This window comes from Canis lupus, chromosome 16 (assembly GCF_011100685.1).
Source record: "Canis lupus familiaris isolate Mischka breed German Shepherd chromosome 16, alternate assembly UU_Cfam_GSD_1.0, whole genome shotgun sequence".
Classification (NCBI taxonomy): Eukaryota; Metazoa; Chordata; class Mammalia; order Carnivora; family Canidae; genus Canis; species Canis lupus.
Window position 1 is genome coordinate 35867363 of NC_049237.1, and position 20054 is coordinate 35887416.

The window sequence follows — 20054 nt, forward strand, 5'->3', positions numbered from 1 at the left end:
GCATGAATGGAGTAGGTTCAATGAAGTGTGGGAAAAGAGAGATTGAAAAAAAAAATAGTAGAGGCAATTTTTAAAATAAACTTTGGATGCAGGGACACCTGGGTGGCTCAGCAGCAGGGACCGTCTGCTTTCGGCTCAGGGATTGAGTCCCACATCAGGCTCCCTGCATGGAGCCTGTTTCTCCTTCTACCTGTGTCTCTGCCTCTCCCTTTCCATGTCTAAAAAAACAAACAAACAAACAAACAAAAAAAAACCTTTGGGTGCAAAGGGAAGAGGAGGAATAAAGTGGCAACTGGAAGGAGGCATGTCGAGAGAGGGCTTTTTTAACAGATGTACTTTCATTTCCTATTTTTGTTTTCTACTTTATCATATTTTTATTAATGAATAGATGCTATTTATATCATTTTATAGAATGTTTGCAAATATTTTCAGCTCTTCCGTTAAAGTAATTGAAATATCATTGTGACTTATTCAACCCAATTTCGAATATTTAGATATATTTGCCAGCATCCTCTCTTTTAATAATAGCTCTATGGAGATGCGCTTCACATACATACAATTCACCCATATAAAGCGTACACGTCAGTGGTTTTTAGTATATAGTATATTCAGCATTGTGTAAACATCACCACGATCAATTTTAGAACATTTCCAGCACCCCAAAAAGAAATCTTGTACTTCTTAGCAGTCACTTAAGTGAATGGTTTTTAAGATGGGAAGAATAAAGTGTATTTTTCTGCTGCTGAGAAGAATCCAGGAGAGAAGGGAATTCATGATGCAGGAGATACAGCAGAGAATTGTTGGGGCAATGTGTCCTTATATAGGAAAAAGAGTTGAGCTCCAGAGGACAATCACTGACAGTTCATCCTTAGTATCAAAAGAAAAGGCAGAGTAGATGGACACACATGCAATAAATGGCTACATATGGTGGTAGGAGATTGAGAAAGACTCTTGATTGCTTCTATTTTCCCGGTGAAAGGAAAGCAGATAAGGCAAAACTTTCTTTGTTTCTCCCTGCATCTCATTGGCTCAAATTGGGTCCCATGCCCATTCTGAAGTATGACTTTCTTATTGTTTGTATTTGGAGATGTAAAGCATGGTTTAAGGAGATGTGTATGGATGCCAAGTTGACAAGGTGGATGGTGATAATCTTCTGTGTCAACTTGGCTAGGCTAAGATATGAGTTATTTGATCAGACATAATCTAGTGTTGCTATGAAGACATTTTGTGGATGTTTTTAGCATCTACAATCAGCTGACTTTAAATAAAGGGCATTTCCTTCCATTTTGTGGGTGAGTCTCATCCAAACAATTACAAGGCTTCTGAAACAAGCTCAAGCTGGGTGAGAGAGCAGTTTTAACTTTCAAACAAATTCCTTTTTTTTTTTTAATTTTATGATTGGGGAGAGGGTTATTTAATCTTACCTGTCCTTTAATTTTTGAGAAGGTAGGACCTACATCTTGTCCAGAATGGATTTCTATATTACCACCACCTTGACTACACTGTTTACTCCAGGCTTTTCCAATTTGTCTACCAGCTTCAGTACTGGATGGTATTCCACAATGGATGAGTTTGCTTCTCTCTACCTTCTTGACACCTGGACTATATAAAATATACATGCAAAGCTGACTTTGAGTAGGAATAATTATGGATATCACAGAAGAGTGAGCAGTCCTTGCTACATAAGGCCACAGGAAGAATGAGCTGGGCTCTCTTCAGTTTCCTGCTGTGCCCTCCAGACCCTGGATCTGGCTCAGTGCTCAGGAAGGAAATGAGTGCTAGTAAAAACTAGTCCCATGGGAGATCAGCAGATCTCCATCCTCTCATATCCTGGAAACTACCATGCTGGCCTAGACTTCTGCATGATGAAGAATGGGTTATTTCTCTAGCAATAAAATATGATCTCTTCATTCAAATTGTTCTCCCAAAATATATGTTAAGTTAAAGTATATATGATCAGAATTGTTGCTACAACGGGGCTTCTTTCTCTGACAAGAGGTCCTGTCCTTTCAAAAATTCAGAATTCTATAAGGGGCCTTAAAGATAAATTCTTGCAGTCCTTTCTTACAACCCTCTTTTGACTATTCTGCATCTAGGTCTGTAGACACAGACATATTAACTGTCTTCAACAGTTAAGGTTAAAGACCTCAAGATGATTTGGTCTTCCTTGAGTTTTGGGGCTGGCAATAAGTCTATGGTAGATTTCCTATAATGCACTCAGATGCTAAAGAATCCCACATAAACAGGGCTGATGGTCAGCCAATAAGCAGATGTAGGGATGCATCAGCCATTGTTGACTGACATCTATCTGACTGGTTGGTAGCTGGGCCATAGAGGTTGTTAAATATTTTGATTATCATCCCTGCATACGGGTCCTCATATGCAGAGGGTTGCAAATACATATAACTCTACTATGTTGAAAGCTCCATGGAATCACACATTCAATAATAATAGTTCTGTTATTTGTCACAACACTGAAAATGTCACAGACTTTCAATAAATATTAACCACCCCATTAGGTGCAGTGTGTATTCATGAAGTATCATCATTGATTCACAACATTTCCTTAAAGATGGTGAGTGGTATTAATAGGGATTATAAGCGTTGATGGAGCTGCCCCCTGGGTGCCCAGAGCCCCTGTGCTTCTAGAGCCAGATAAAAGGTAGCACTCGGTGTTGTGCTCTATATCTACAGTGTCCAGGATCATACCACAGTTCCTTGGGAGAGCTCCATGCCACCCCAAGGGCTCCTAAGGAGGAGTGCTTATCAATGCTAGTGATCCATATCTTTAAAGTGTGTCATCTCAGCACCTAACTTGGACAGAATATTTGAACATCAGCTGGAAGTTACAGCATTGTCTTGGATTTATAGTTCAAGTGTACTTACACTTCATAAAGGGATCTGTTCTGTTATCACAGATTGGTTTTATTGGATTCCCTTTCTAGTTTTTTAGAAAAAAGCAAAGAAAATGGATGGGATATGGCTAATGTGGGTAATTATCTTTACTATTCTCACCAATACAGTACTCTCAAATTCATTCTATCATTTTTCTTTCAGCTCTCTGAGAACCAAATCTCTCTGAAAGTTTCAACTTATTGAAAATCTTTAGACTTCAGCCAGCCCTTTCTAAAGAGCCAGGGCATCATTATGGCTTTTCTCAAGCACAAAAAGAGGTGCTTAACTTTAATTATACAGAGCTTTTATTGATTTGGCTGACTTAATATTTTAAGCCTTGATTAACATTGGAAACTTATAATCATCACTATTCAGACCTGGAGAGGTAGAGGAGAGAGCCCAAGAGGTCAGTTACTAAGGCTGGGCAGCATTAGAGCAGGAAGAGGCTTCAGGGTGCCAGGGACATGAGTTAAGACAGGGAACCCAGTGGCTCTTGGTAGCAACTGAGAGAGCTCAGGATGCTAATCAATCATGTAAAATCCAAAGAGATGTAAATACTTGGAAAGTCAGAGCTTACTAAAAGGACTTCCAATTGTGGACTGCAATAACATCGTAAGAATGGTATCGATGCCTTCATTTATCAGGTGTATACTAAAAGGCTTCTCAGTGTCCCTAACAAAGGTAGCCTATGGAGTCCCTGTGAAACTCACTTAGAGCCTCCTACCCTCAGTTTGTCTGACTTGAAAGTCTGGGTTCTCCCTATGGTATGTTACTTTCCTTAGAATGCCTGGCTTCTAGGTTGCCAGGGATATTCAGATACTACTGATTCAGCTGCAGAGACTCTTCCCACGATGATTTATTACAAGCAAGTGCCATGGGAAGCAAGTGTGTGTAAGAGGATACTTGAAAAAAACCTTGCTGACAACCACATCTCACTATTATTTCCCTTTGTAATGTAAGAGTCTTGACCTTACCCATCTGTGATAATGAAATATGGTCACATATTTATACCCTTTTGCTTGCAAAATGATTAAGAAGTTCACATTTTTCCTAAGTTTCCCCTCTCTAAATACCCTCTAGAACTCCCAGGTTTGCTTATGCCTTTTAATGAGTCATTCCTCTCTGCCTGCTGCTGCCTGCTAAACGAGTACGATCTCAGAAATGTTAAGATCAGACTCAACTTCGACTATTCTCTGATGTCGAGAAGTCCTGGTCTGTTTGTCTTGGGTGTCTCCAGGTATATGGCCTCCTGAAGTCACTATCCCCGCTGAAGCCAAGCCCTGGCAGTCCTACAAAGATGGTCCCTGATTAGGAATCACCACTTGCTGATGGGCTGGGGTATAACTATTCAATTTGAAAAATAAAACAGTAAAATACATAAAGATGTTAACAGAAACGATGTCAGCTATCTTCCCTCTTGACATATTTCCATACTAATGTTATCAGAAGTAGTCATTTGAGCAGCAAGAGGCAAATGTCATAAGGATCTGTATCTTACAGTCTTGGGGGCTTTGTTCCATTCATGGTAAAGCTTTTCTAAATAAAAAATAAATTGTACTATTCACCGGAGAGACGTGGAATGTTACAACTGAAAGTAATTTTAGGCATAATGTTGCCTAAACTCCGAATTTTATAGCTGTGAAAATAGTTAACCTGTCATGTCATATAGCAGTGGTCCACCTCTTGAGCCCAGGCATGAGGATACCAGTTCAGAAACCATTTCCCCAAATCTCCAGCCAATGATTTTTTTAAGACAGAATTGAAGAATCCTTCGTGCTTGACTTACCCCATTGTTAAACCACCCTGGCTTTCCTAAGTCAGGTTTTGAAGTGGGGTGGAGTGATGATGAACGAGATGGATAGGAAGAGGTATTCTGGTTCTTTGAATGGTTGATGGTAGTGCCTTAATTCTACTTTCTCAGAGGGGATGAAACTTTCCTTAGAGCATTGGCTCCACCCTTAGCAAATAATGCCACTGTATTCTTACGATGGCTCACAGTTGCCAAGCATGTGCCCATGCATCCTTCCACTTGATAACTGCAACAAACTTGGGAGGTTGATCACATAGTTACCACTTGTTTATAGATAAGAACCTAAAGCTGAACTGACTTGTTCAATTTCTTTCAAATCATACACGATAAAGCTGGCCCCAAATTCAAATATTTTGGTTCTGAGTATGGTACTCCTTCCAGTAGAAAGAGGTACGTGGGGGATCCCTGGGTGGCTCAGTGGTTGAGCGCCGGCCTTCGGCCCAGGGCATGATCCTGGAGTCCCGAGATTGAGTCCCACATCGGGGTCCCTGCATGGAGCCTGTTCTCCCTCTGCCTGTGTCTGTCTGTCTGTCTGTCTCTCTCTCTGTGTGTCTCTCATGAATAAATAAATAAAAATCTAAAAAAAAAAAAAAAAAGGAAAGAAAAGAAAGAGGTACATCTTTCTTATTCACACCATATTTGGCCACTGACTGCCAGGGTGATCTCAGATCAGTCACTTCCCTTGCTCTGTACTGTGCCACATGGAACATTTCCCAGGTTTCCTTGCTCTTTAGCCCCCCATTGGGCTCAATCAGTGGGAGACATTTATAGCAGAGGGGGAGGAAGGGAGAAGCTAGCATACTTCTCTACCTCTCTAAGCTTCCTATGGCATCCCTGGGCTGTGGCCTCCATGGCTCCATCTCCTGCCAGACAGCCCTTTCTTTACTGGAGCCAGATCCCCCTGGGCATCTAGGTTTTGGCACTATCACCTCCTCTTGAACCTCTAGTCTCAGGAGAGGTAAATGATTTTCTAATTATAGGGGTGCTTCATTATGTCCTGCTTATTTTCTCTGTCCTTCCATTATCTTTGCACTTGATTCCCCTTATTAAATTCCCTTCATCTGAAAGACTCACAGCAGATCCTAACTGATAAAATATGTGAGTTTAATTAAGCTTATTTTTAAAACTGCTCGGAGGCGTGCCTGGGTGGTTCAGTCGGTTAAGTGTCTGCCCTTAGCTCAGGTCTTCATCTTGGGGTCCTGGGATCAAGCCCCACATCAAGCCCTGCTGAGCAGGGAGCCCACTTCTCCCTTTACCCCTGCCACCACCACCCCTCCTACCTCCTTGTGCACACATGCTCTTTTTCTCCCAAATAAAATCTTTAAAAAAATGAATAAAATAAATTTTTAAAAATCAAAAACTGCTCATAAAGGTAACTAGCACCTTTATTGGGCAAGTCTTAGCTATGAAGGGAGTTTGTCAGACACTTTATGGGCATGTACTTTGATCCTTCAAAGAAACCACCTAAATAGTGCCATTTTTGGTATCCTTGTTTATCTGAAACTACACAAAATTTACTAAGGTGAAATTTCCTTCAGCTTCTCTCCCCGCCTTACCCCTACCATATACATAAAGTATTGGCTGGGTCTTTGTATCTCAAAGGCACAACTAACAAAAAGCAATAAGGGTACAGATGCAGTCTGAATTTCTTTTTTTTTTATTTATTTATTTAATTGAGAGAGAGCAGAAGCAGGGGGAGTTGCAGAGGGAGAGGGAAAAGGAGACTGCCCAGTGATTAGGGAGCCCAATGCGGGGCTTGATCTCAGGACCCTGGAATTCTGCATTCTCTACAGAATCTGCATTTCTGTAGAGATTTTATCTGCCTATATTATTGTAACTCTGACACTAACTTCAGATTTCTTTGAATCAGTGGTTCTCAAATTCTAGAATGCATCAGAATCACCTGGTGGGCTTATTAAAGCAGAGATGGGGGCAGCCCCCATGGCCCAGCGCTTTGGCGCCGCCTTCTGCCTGGGGTATGATCCTGGAGACCAGGGATCAAGTCCCACTTCGGGCTTCCTCCGTGGAGCCTGCTTCTCCCTTTGCCTGTGTCTCTGCCTCTGTGTGTGTGTGTGTGTGTGTCTGTCATTAATAAATAAAATAAAAATCTTTTAAAAAGGGGATCCCTGGGTGGCTTGGCAGTTTAGCACCGCCTTCTGCCCAGGGTGTGATCCTGGAGACCTGGGATCAAGTCCCACATCGGGCTCCCTGCATGGAGCCTGCTTCTCTCTCTGCCTCTCTCTCTCTCTCTCTCTCTCTCTCTGTCTCTGATGAATAAATAAATAGAATCTTAAAAAAAAATCTTAAAAAAAGAAAAACAGAGATGGCTAGCCCCCATCTTCAGAGTTTCTGATTCAGTAGTTCTGGGATGGGGCCCAAGAGTTTGCATTTCTTTTACTTGATTTTTAAAATTATGGTAAAATGTACATAACAAAATTTGTGATTTTATTCATTGATGGCATTAAGAACTTTTATGATATTAGGCAACTATCACCACTATTGATTGCCAAGCTTCTTTGCCATCCTTAACAGAAATTCTGTATCTATTAAATAACAACTCCCCATAACTCATCACTACCCCCCAACCCTCCCCCTGGTCACCTCTATTCTACTTCCTGTCCTCACAAATTTGCCTGTCCTAGGAACCTCATACAAGTGGAGTTTTACACTATTTGTCCTTTCCTCTCTGGCTTATTTCATTTAGCATAATAGTCTTGGTTCATTCGTGTTGTAGCCTGTGTCAGGATTCCCTTCCTTTTTAAGACCGAATAATATTCCAGTGTAGATATATACCATATTTTATTTAATCCACTCATCTGTTGATGGGCATGTAGGTCATTTCTACGTTTTGGCTATTGTAAGCCTGCTATGAACACTTGCATACAAGTACCGAGTTGGTTTTCTGCTTTCAATTCTTTTTGGATAGACACATAGAAATGGAATTGCTGGATCACAGTAATTCCATTGAACTTTTTGAGGAACTGTCCCATTTTATATATAATCCCACCAGCAATGCACCAGGGTTCCAATTTCTCCACATCATTGTCATATTTGCTCTTTTCCTTTTAAAAAAAATAATAAAAGCAATTTTCATTCTAATGAATGTGAGGTAGTGTCTCACTATGGTTTTGATGTGCATTCCCCTAGTGGTTAGTGTTCCGTGGGTCTTGATCCTATTACAGTAGTACCCCCCATCAGCCATGCCTGCAAGCACTTGTTTGGGCAAGTATCATACTTTCTGGGAGCCCCACAGACATTTCCCCTCTGGGCCTCTACTTATGGTGGGCTGGCTCTTATGGTTCATACCATGATCACAGGACACATGTCAGCAAAAACCAGCAGGGAGCTTCAAGGAACAATGTTTATTACCCATAATCCTGGAGGATACAGGGCATGCCCTAAGGGCTACCCAGCAAGATTACCAGAAAAGGGAGAGAGAAGGAACATAGACCTGGGTCTGCCTTTATTAGGGTGGAAGGTTTGGGTGCCTCAGGGTTTCTTGGGTTCACTCTTTATTAGCAAATTTAAAACATAAGAGCAGGAATCAGAGCATAGGAAGGGAGAAGTAGGGGTCATTCAAGTGGTCAGTGATCTGAGTTGCCAGAGCTTTCTAAAAGGGGAACTTGTGGGAAGATGTGGCCTAGTTCTTTATCTGGTTAGTTTGCTAGTAACTGTGTCCTATACCTGTCAATATGTTTATTTAAGATGAGTGTCTTTTGAGGGGTGCCTGGGTGGCACAGTCAGTTGAGTGTCTGACTCTTGGTTTTGGCTCAGGTCATTATCTCAGGGTCTTGAAATCAAGCCCCGCATTTGGTTATGCCCTCAGCAGGCAGTCTGCTTGAGATTCTCTCTCTTTCTCCCTCTGCCCCTCCTCACCTATCTTCCTCTTTCTCTCTCTTAAATAAATAAATAAATAAATAAATAAATAAATAAATAAATAAATAAATAAATAAAAAAGATGGGACCTTTTGAAATGGATACCTCAGCCATCAAGGCCTAATGTCAGGTACTTACCCTATAGCTGGTGATGGTGAATACCTTTTCATGTGCTTATTAGCCATACAATATATAAAAATACGTATAATATATATAAAACATTTTACATACTATATATAAAATATGTATGTATACATATTTTTTGAGAAATGTCAATGCAAATCCTATGCCCATTTTTGAATTGTGTTGTTTAGGTTGTTTGGGTTTTTTACTGTTGTTGGATAATCTGCATTTTGAGTTTTTTACTGTTGTTGGATAATCTGCATTTTAACCAAGTTTCCAGGTGATGCTGAATCACTGTTTTAGATTAGATTATGTATGTCAAACGATTAAATCCTAGCCTCATTTGTGATACTGAAATTGGATAAAATTTGCGTGGTACATGGTTTTAATAATTTCTTAGGTATCAAGCTTTTGATAATTAATCTTATGTGAAATTTCTGGGGGATTTTGATATATTCTCTTGTTACCCATTCAGCAACAGTGAGAGTCAAGGCAGACCTGAAATGAAAAAATCCCATGACTATGTCACCTAACACCTTCAAACTCCCAAAGATTATATCTGGATATTATAACACCCGGAAAATACATATCTTCCTAAAACTGGACAGGATGTTACTACTGACCTGAAGATTTAGGAAACTCTTGTTTGGATATCAGTATGGAGCCTCAAAACTCCTGATCAGTATGAGTCATTTTATACACATGGCTTTTTTTAAAGAAAGAATAATTATCTTGAAGAACACTTGATTATTAGACTGAGTTGGAAGAATTATCATTGGCGATGTGAATATGTAATTACCATGATTTATTTGTCAAGTACTGAACATAGGTAAATTTCCTACACTTTTATTGAATTTGAGAAGTTAATTAGTGTGAATATTTAGCAAAGCCCAGAGATCATTATATATGAAATATTTCCCTATAATTCTAATAAACTGATTTCAAAACCTATTAGGCTTGTAATTTCATTCAATAGTCCCCAAACATTTTTCCCTTTGGTTAATGGATCTCTGCACTTATCCTTCTGACTAAAATTATTCTAGGACTATTTAAAAGGTTTATAACAGTTCTTGCTGGACATAGATAATTAAGTTTATTTTCTGTGAAAATCTGTGGATCTGTCCTTTGGAATTAATGGAAAAGTATAATTTGTCTTATTATTGTTACTTAGTATTTATGTAGCACTTCATATTTCTAGAGTACTATATAATCACTAGTTCCTCTTGAGCTATTTTTATGCCATTCATTATAATGTCATTTTGATACAACATGTGATTTACTTGTGTCATGTCTTTTCATACATTTCAAGAAGAGACTAAAATGAGATGGGCTCTTGTAGTATCCTGGGTTGGGGTCCCCAAGATCACTCCCAGGTTTGATGATTCACTAGGGAGATTCACAGGATTCAACATCTAGCCACACTGACAACTATGATTTATTACAGCAAAAAGATGTAAAGCACAATTAGCCCAGGGAAAAGGCATGTCAGATGAAGTCTGGGGGAGACCAGATGCAGGTTTTCAAGGGTCCTCTCCCAGTGGATTTGTGCAGAATGCACTTAATTCCTCCAACAATAAGTCATGACAACATTTGTAAAATGTTGTCTATCAAGGAAGCTCATTAGAGACTTATTGCCCAAAGCTTTATTGAGAGGTGATCACAGAGGCCAACTTTGGTTGGCATGTACCTTATATCAAGACTTTCCTGCCAGAAGGAAAGCAGGTGTTCGGCACTGTGATGATTAATTTTATGTGTCAATGTGACTCGGCCACAGTGCCCAGATATTTGGTCAAAGATTTGATGTTTCTGTGAGGGTGTTTTGGATGAGATTTACATTTAAATTGGTGGACTTTGAGTAAAGCAGATTATTCCCCATAATGTTGGTGGGCCTTGTCCAATCAGTTGAAGGTCAGGACAAAAACAAAAGACTGACCCCTCCCAAGCAAAAAGAAATTCTGCCAGCAAATGGCCTTTGGACTTGAAGTGCAACATTAGTTCTTCCAGGATCTCAATACTGATGGTCCACCCTATAGATCTGCAAATTTTGGACTTGCCAGCTTCCATAATCATGTGAGCCAATTCCTTAAAATAAATCTTTCTTCTCTCTTTTTCTCTGTCTCTATCATATCTCATGTCATACGTCATGTATATATTTCATACATATATCCCACATATATAAATACACACACACACATACACACACACACACACACACACACATATATTCTATTGCTATTGTTTCTCTATAGATTCCCTGACTCATACAAGTATATGCCATATTGTTTGTACAGCTGAGGCACAATGAGCCACTCCACTCATTTAATGTTGAGAACACTCCTGAAACATAAATTCCCAGATGCCAGCCAAGGGCTAAGCCTGCAGCAGGCCTTTCCAAGGATAGAAGTTCAGGCCTACTGGGTTACCTCTTTTCTTTTTACAGATTTTATTTATTTATTCATGAGAGACACAGAGAGAGAGAGGCAGAGACACAGGCAGAGAAGCAGGCTCCATGCAGGGAGCCCGACGTGCGACCCCATCCCGGGTCTCCAGGATCGCACCCTGGGCTGAAGGCGGCGCTAAACTGCTGAGCCACCCGGGCTGCCCAACTCTTTTCTCATATACCTCCGTCTCATATACTATATATAGAAAGAGACAAAAGGTGAGGGGTGGGGGAGGTTTTCTTGTCTCTTTGCTGGATCCTGTGAATGTATACCTTATTTAAAACCTAGGGGAGGGATCCCTGGGTGGCTCAGCGGTTTGGCGCCTGCCTTTGGCCCAGGGCGCGATCCTGGAGTCCCAGGATCGAGTCCCGCGTGGGGCTCCCGGTGCATGGAGCCTGCTTCTCCCTCTGCCTGTGTCTCTGCCTCTCACTCTCTCTCTCTCTCTATGTCTATCATGAATGAATAAATAAAAAATCTTAAAAAAAAAAACAAAAACAAAACTAGGGGATGGGGGAGAATTTGTGTCCATAGGAATGGAGGAACATTCTCATTAACGTATAAAACCATAAACCAGCTAAAGCATTCCCTATACTCACTTCCTGTTATTGTTTAGTATTTTCAATCTGGCTTACCATCTGACCACATTGTCCAAGTAAAGAAGCTGGTATAAAAAAGGGCTGATCCACCTTTGCCATCTTCAGATCTGTGCTGCTTATAGTTTCTGTCCTGTGATTTTTCAACAGATAACATAACTTCTCTTTTAACTCCACAGGAAATTCCATGCTTGAATGTGCCCTGAGATATGAAGCATGACAAGAACTAGCACCCAGTGGTCGTCAGAATAAAAATGCTTTGACAGCGGTTCCTTCAGAGGCTTGCCCCTCTCCCCCCAGCCATCAACGCTGAAGATGCTCCTAGGATGGAAGGATGGTGACTTTCCGGGCATAAGCACTGTTTTCAGAATCCATACTTGTTTACTCAACAGATCCACATAAAGAAGCAGACAGGGATGGGCAGGGGCAAAACACATGTTCGAATGCTTTGCCGTCTCAAACTTTTTTTTTCTCAATATTTTGACAATGTCTTAACTATTTTCCTGTGTCTCCTCTCCTTATTTTCAATTTATTTCATATGTCACCATAGGAACTTTTCTATTAATACGGATCTAGTCCTATTGCCTCAATCGATCTCCGGTAACCATGTCTGATCTACTGAATAAATTCTCAAGCCCTTGGCACTGCGTTGGAAAGATGTCATAGTGTGGCCTGAATTCACCCCCACCCCAGCCATATTTCTAGTCACCTCCTCATTAAGGATGGGTCGGTCATTCAAATTTAAGAATTCATCAGACTGTAAAATTGTGTGGTTTTGTAAGACCTACATCAACAAGGACACCACTTGGTTGAGCGTCTGCCTTCGGCTCAGGGCCTGATCCCAGGGTCCAGGATTGAGTCCCACATCGGGCTCCCTGCATGGAGCCTGCTTCTCCCTCTTCCTATGTCTCTGCCTCTCTCTGTCTGTGTCTCTCATGAATAAATAAATAAATCTTTTTTTTTTTTTTTTAAAAAGGACCTACCATCAACAGGATATGTACATTTCAACTAAACCTAGTATTGAAATACATGAATGAGTGCACACACCATTAAGTGTGTTGCTTGATCAGTTTTCAACAAGAACATACCACTGTCACTGTCACTCAAATCAAAAAATAGACGATCACCTGCATCGCCCCTGAGCCTCTCCAGATCCTTTCCTACTCACTTCCTGCCCCCCTGCCTTCTATCACCTGTGAGTCGTTTTTCTCGTTTTTTCAACTCTGTAGACATGGAATCGTACAGGAAGAACTCTTGTAATCTGGCTTATTTTGCTCAATATGTGTTTGTGAATTTTATCTGGGTCAATGTCACAGTTACTGGCTATTCTCATTGCTGCATCTCTTCCAATTTATGCTTTTTACTCGGACGGACATTAGATTACTCTTACTGTGCAGCTGTTAAGAATAGTGCTGCTCTAAACATTATTGTATGTGTGTTTTGGTAACTGTGTGCACGCATTACTGTAGGATGTCTATCTTGGAATAAAGTTACTGGGCCACAGGGGTATGAATATCCCGAGCCATAGTAGATACAACCAAGCAATTTACTAAAATAGTTGTGCCAATTTATATTCCCAGGGGGCAATGAATGGGTTTTCCTTCATGCCAACACTTGATATTGTGGTTCTTTCTCATATTATCCGTGTTGGTGGATGTGTAGTGATATCACCTTGTGGTTTTAATTTGTTTCCTAGCGACAACTGATATTGAGAAACTTTTCATGTTTATTAGCCATTTTGTTTTTTCTTTTGAGAACTGTTTATTCAAATCCTTTGCTCATTTTTTTCTATTGATTTTAGGATTCATTTATCTATTAGGAGTTATATACCCTCAATATAGGGAATTTGGTACACATGCACATGTGTATATTTGTCCCATTCTTGCCTTTTCACTCCCAGTGTTATGTTCTGAGAGATACAAGTTATTAATTTTAATGACATCTACTAGTTTCATTTTTCTTTCTTTAAGGTCAGTGCTTTTTGTGCCCTGTTGAGAAATCTGCTTGCCATAAGTTTATCAAGATATTCCCCCATCTCGAGATCCAAGTCAGAAATCTTCTAGACTTGATTTTTGCTTTCGATGTAAGGCGAGAATCAAACCATGGCTTTCGCATATGGATATTCTGTTTGACCCAATTTACTGAAAAATCCATCATTTCCCCTTTACACGGCAAAGCCACCTCTAACATAAGTCAGGGAGTTACATTTGTTGTGAATCTACTTCTGGATTCTCTGGTCAGTTCCACTAGTCTGTTTCCCTATCCTGTGCCAACAACACCCTGTCTTAATTACTAGGGACACTAAGTTGTGGCATTTGGTAGTACAGATCCTTCGGCTTTGTTCTTTCACTTGGTCTTGGTTGTTCCACATTATCTGCATTTTTCCTATAAACTTTAGAGTCAGTTTGTAAATTTTCACAAAAATAAATCTTCTGGGATTTGACTGGTATTTCGTCGGATCTAAATAACTATTTGTGAAAGAATTTACATTTTTATAATATCAAATTTTCCAAGGGTGCATATGGTTTATTCATTTATTGAGGACTCCTTTAATTATCATAAAAAATGATTTATAGTTTTCTATGAAGAGTTCTAGGCTAACATATTGTTTAGGATTTTAGCATCTGTTCTCCTGAGAGATACTACCCTATAATTTTCCTTTCTTGAAATGTCACTGTTAGGTTATCTTGGCCTCATAAAATGAGTAAGAAGTGTTTCTACTCTTAGGTTCTGTGGAAGACTGTGTTAAGACTGGTATCATCCCTTCTTTAAGTATGTTTAGATGAATTAACTAGGGGGGGGGCATATAATATTTAACATGGTGAGAGAGTTTTAAATTGCAGGTTCAATTTCTTTAATAGATACATGTTTGAAATTTTATTTTTCTTTATTTTTTTTTTTTAGAGATTTTATTTATTGGGCAGCCTGGGTAGCTCAGCGGTTTAGCGCAGTCTTCAGCCCAGGGCATGATCCTGGAGAACCGGGATCGAGTCCCCCGTCAGGTTCCCTGCATGGAGCCTGCTTCTCCCTCTGCCTGTGTCTCTGCCTCTCTCTCTCTTTCTCTGTGTCTCTCATGAATAAATAAATAAAATATTAAAAAAAAAAAAAAAAAGGACGCCTGGGTGGCTCAGCAGCTGAGCATCTGCCTTCGGCTCAGGGAGTGATCCTGGAGTACCGGGATCGAGTCCCACATCAGGCTCCCCACATGAAGCCTGCTTCTCCCTCTGCCTGTGTCTCTGCCTTTCTCTGTGTCTCTGATGAATAAATAAATAAAATCTTAGATTTTATTAGTCCAATGCAGGACTCAATCCCAGCAGCTAGGGATCATGACCTGAGACAAAGGCAGATGCTCAACCATTGAGCCACCCAGGTTTGAAATTTTAAATGTAACATTCTGTCAGTGTATTAAATCATGTTTTTCTTTGGATGTATACATCTTGTCTAAATTGTAAATGTGTTGACATAATGTTATTCATATTATCTTACCAGCTTTTTAAAAAGTTTATTTATTTATAATCTCTATACCCTACATGGTGCTTGAACTCATGACCCAAAGATCAAGAGTCCTATGCTCCACTGACTGAGCCAGCCAGGCGTCCCATCTTATCAGCTTTTAACATCTGTTTAATCTACAGTGATGTCCTTTTTAAATTTCCACTATTCATAATTTGTGTCTTATCTCTCTTTTTCATATCAGTTATGCTAAATATCTATTACCTTTAATATGTTTCCAAGAACTAACTTTTAGCATTATTGATTTTTCTTTGCTTTATACTTTCGATTTCATTAATCTCCCCTCTTTGTTATTTCACATCTTCTTATTTGGATTTAATTCACTGTGTTTTAAAAAATTGCTTGTGGTGGATACTAGTAAGATACGCATTTAAAAACACTTTCTTTGCTGAGTGAAGTAAGTCAGTCGGAGAAGGACAAACATTATATGTTCTCATTCATTTGGGGAATATAAATAATAGTGAAAGGGAATATAAGGGAAGGGAGAAGAAATGTGTGGGAAATATCAGAAAGGGAGACAGAACGTAAAGACTGCTAACTCTGGGAAACGAACTAGGGGTGGTAGAAGGGGAGGAGGGCGGGGGGTGGGAGTGAATGGGTGACGGCACTGGGGGTTATTCTGTATGTTAGTAAATTGAACACCAATAAAAAATAAATAAAAAAAAAAACACTTTCTTTATAGTGTCTTGTGTTATCCTACACCTTTTTCCCTATTGTGTTTTGTGTGACCAAAAGCATGTGTTTTCCAATGAAGGTCCTGTAACAAAATAGGGATATAGCTTGTTAATATGAAAATATTTTTTTTTTAGAGGGCAGCTTCCATGTGTAGACCTGTGGCCACAATTATAATCATTAATGTAACAATTCAAATTATCGCCTCGTGGTCTAGGTGATGGGGATCTTCTTTTGCACACTAGTTTCTACATAGTAGGAAGTGACAAAACACTAGTAGAATTTATTATTGGGCAGCGGCTTTGGACAATCTGTCATTTTTCATCTCCTTTTGAGGTTAATCTATTAATATTAATAGTACTGTTTTATGAACAAGGGGTGGTAGAAAGGGAGGTGGGCAGGGGGTGGGGATGACTGGGTGATGGGCACTGAGTGGGGCACTTGATGGGATGAGCACTGGGTGTTATGCTATATGTTCGCAAATTGAACTACAATAAAAAATAAATAAATAAAAATAGTACTGTTTTAATTTCAGACACCTGGGTGGCTCAGTGGTTGAGTATCTACCTTTGGCTCAGGTCATGATCTGGAGTCCTGGGATCGAGTCCTGCATCAGGCTTCCTGCAGAGAAGCCTGCTTCTCCCTCTGCCTGTGTCTCTGCCTCTCTGTGTCTCTCATGATTAAATAAATTAAAAAATCTTTGAAAAAAAAGAAAAAAGAACTGTATTAGTTTTCTAAGCCTGCCACAACTAACCAGAAACTGTGTGGTTTACAACAACAGAAATGTATTGTCTCACAGTTCTGGAGGCTAGAAGTCTGACATCAAAGTGTCGACAGGATAGCTCTTCCATTGAAACCTATAGGGAAAGGATCCTTCCTTGCCCCTTCCTAGCTTCTGGTAGTTTGCCAGCAATCTTTGGTGTTCCTTGACTTACAGTTGTATCACTCCAGTGTTACATCCTTGCATGGCCATCTTCCCTCTTTGTATGTCTGTCTCTGTATTCAACCCATACCCCCTTTTTAGAGAGTGGAGCAGAGGCAGAGGGAGAGGATGAGAGAGAGAATCTTAAGCAGGCTCCATGCCCAGTGTGGAGCCCGATGCAGGACCCAATTTCATGACCCTGAGATCGTGATCTGAGCTGAAATCCAGAGTCACACACTTAACCAACTGTGCCACCCAGGCACCCCTCAATTTTCTCCTTTTTAAGGACACTAGTCATGTTTGATGTAGTGTCATATTATGACCTCATTCTAAACTAACTACCACTGCAAAGACACCATTTCCAAAGAAGGTCATATTCTGAGGTACTGGGGTTAGGACTCAACATGTCTTTTTTGAGGAATATAATTCAACCTACAACAGGGACAATCTCTGTGCTTGTTGAGAAAGCCCCACAGATGGGCAGATGGAAAGCCAGAGAATGGAGAGAGGAAGGAAAACCATCCCATAGCCAGGCAGCTAAGACACTCTCTTTGCATAGGGAGACAGATCCTTTCCATGGCTGACGTGCCGCTCCACAGATTCACCAGCCTTCTTGGGTCATACGGTTTGCAACATGTGGCCATACTTGCTTTAGTTCTTGGACTGAACATCCGATCATGTGTAGCTCCCATATGCACAAAATAATTTGGTTCTGCGATTCAGATCTATCACTGAGGGGAAACCTGGCTCAGCAGTGTGAGGCCAGATTGTCTAAATTGCTTTCGAACCTCTACATGTTAAACTAAATCCATATTTTCAAGGCGGCGGTAACCTTAGGAGAAAAGTAGTTTTTAAGAACATAGTCAGTGGCTAATGTATGTACTTCTAGAATACATTGGATCTGCTCTCCGGCATCTCTTAACCTTTCAGAAATTTAGTACCTACTCTGCTTCTGTGCTTCTCAGTCGTTTCCTGCAATGTTTCCTTCTCAAATTGCACTTTAGCAGGATCGCCCTCTAGACAGCATCAATAGATGTTTAAGACCTGAAAGCAGCGGGGCAAATGAAGCACTAAAAATAGCTACGTTCGTGGATCAATTAAATCCAACTTGACATCCTTAGTGCATCTGTAATGTGATAATAACGATGATCTACCTCATAGTGCCGTGGTGAGGAATAACCAGTGAATGATTATAAAGCACTCTGAAAATAGAAAGGGCCCAATAAAAGCTTGTAATTATTAACGGTAATCATTTGCAAGTGACCTAGAAATTACCAAGTTATAGCATTCATCTTGTCACCCGTTTTTTTCTGTGTGTATTGTTTGGATTTTCAGCCCCAAACTCTGTGTTGAGAGAGATTCTATGTTGCTACACTGCAGCCCGAGGGAGCTTTCTAAGAAAAAACTTAAAAGCAATCAATCCTTGTGTAGTATCCAGGGTACACTGTATATCCCTGTATCTCTGGCCTTTAAAATACTTCTCTTTCTTCCCTGTAGTTGAAATTGGAGATAAATTCTTGATATTCATTCACTCCATCCAGCTGTCGTTCATTGAGTATCAGAGGCACAGACCTAGGTTCTGAGGAGGAAAAGAAAAAAAAAAATAGACACAGTACTTATTCTGTTGGAGTTTATGGTTTGTACAGATAAAAATAAAATAGTCCAGCGAGAGGTGGCAATAGCAGAGGACGGGGTAGGAAGAGCAGATCACCCGTCCGCCAAGCCCCGAAGCAGGTGTATAGAGGCAGGGGCTGGATCCAGAGGCTCTTGTTCAGGGTGGGGAGCACCCTGCTTCTCCCGTGAGGGTCATCCTGCTTTAAGAATCGTGATTATGGGCAAACTGCCCCCACTGCCTTATTTCTCCAGGGAATCATTCATCAATGCCCTTTGTCCTTCCTTTACAAAAAAAAAAAAAGCTCACCAGGAGAAGCAGATCTTTCACCAAACCAAGGAGGACTTACTGTATCTCAACTATCAAGGAGCCAGAATGAGTAACTGGACACCAGAAAAATGTGCAATCATCCGTAGGTTTCCATGTCTGCTGGCCTTGGAACACTCTCTGAGAAGAGTAGGAAACCCTCCCTTTAGGCTCAACATTAACCAGAAACTAACGACTTTAAGTTCTTAGAGGCTCTAGTTAGAGGACTGAGTTAGGGTTTTGGGTTATTAGTCTTACTGGCCTTACTTCCTCCACATCCTGCTGCGCTGGTTTCTCCTCCTTCCTAATTCACCTCCCAGTTCCTAGGAGGCAGGAGGATTCTTGGTGCCCCAGCATCTTGCAGCAGTTGGATTTTTCATCTTGCCCCCCCAGACCTTCTTTGTGATTAAAGGGTCCCTCATCCACACATCTCTGAGTCCTCAGGCTTATAATAACCCTTTTACTAATGGTTGCCATTCCACAACTGAGAGCTCAGCTTTGGCTATTTCTCCCTTCCTGACACGCAAAGCTGGACCTGGACTAGTTTTATTTTTTTTAAGATTTTATTTATTTATTCATGAGAGACACACAGAGAGAGAGGCAGAGACACAGGCGGAGGGAGAAGCATGCTCCCTGCAGGACTCGATCCCAGGACCCGGGGATAGTGACCTGAGCTGAAGGCAGATACTCAACCACTGAGCCACCCAGCTGCCCCTGGACTTGTTTTAAATGGTATGTTAGCGGTACTTAAAACCACCTATTCACTCCTTCTTTTCCTCCCTGCCTTCCACAGATATGGAGTCCCTTCTCTGATCTCAGCACAGTGCTTGACCCTGGGGACACGCAGGTTTTAATAACATTCAGATCTCTGTGCAGCCGTCTCTAGAATCACCAAACATTAGCTGACTCCCTGGGGGGACCCCCTGCTGCTTTGCAGCCTGTGAGGTCAAGTGCCTATAAAGATAAGGTCAGGTAAGGCCAGGGTTTGAAGCCACTGCTTCAAAAAGTGGCTGTTGGCTGGGCAGTTACTGAGCAGCTGACCACTGGCTCGGAGCAGCTCAGATCTCTCTGTTCTGACTTCGGACTCGAGCTTCCTCTTAGCTTTGCTTAGCCATCGGCTGTCTCCTCGGAGCACACAGTCTGAGGGAACCATTGGCTCTCTTTCCTGCTCAGCACATCCTGTGATTCCTGTAATTGTTCCGAGCCTCTGTAATGGGCTTTGATTGTAACCGTGAATGTTTCTTTTGGGTCTGGTTTTCTCAAGGCCCCAGAAGGAAGTACTTTACTCTCC

At 40.8% G+C, this 20054-nt stretch overlaps 1 long non-coding RNA gene across 1 annotated transcript in view; it reads left to right on the forward strand.

The window, feature by feature from the left end:
* The window catches only part of LOC111090309, a 72319-nt gene extending 59095 nt beyond the window's left edge, over nt 1-13224 (forward strand). The window contains exon 4 of the long non-coding RNA XR_005371540.1: nt 11918-13224. This is a non-coding gene — a long non-coding RNA (uncharacterized LOC111090309). The remainder of the gene's footprint in view (nt 1-11917) is intronic.
* The last annotated feature ends 6830 nt before the right edge of the window (nt 13225-20054 follow it).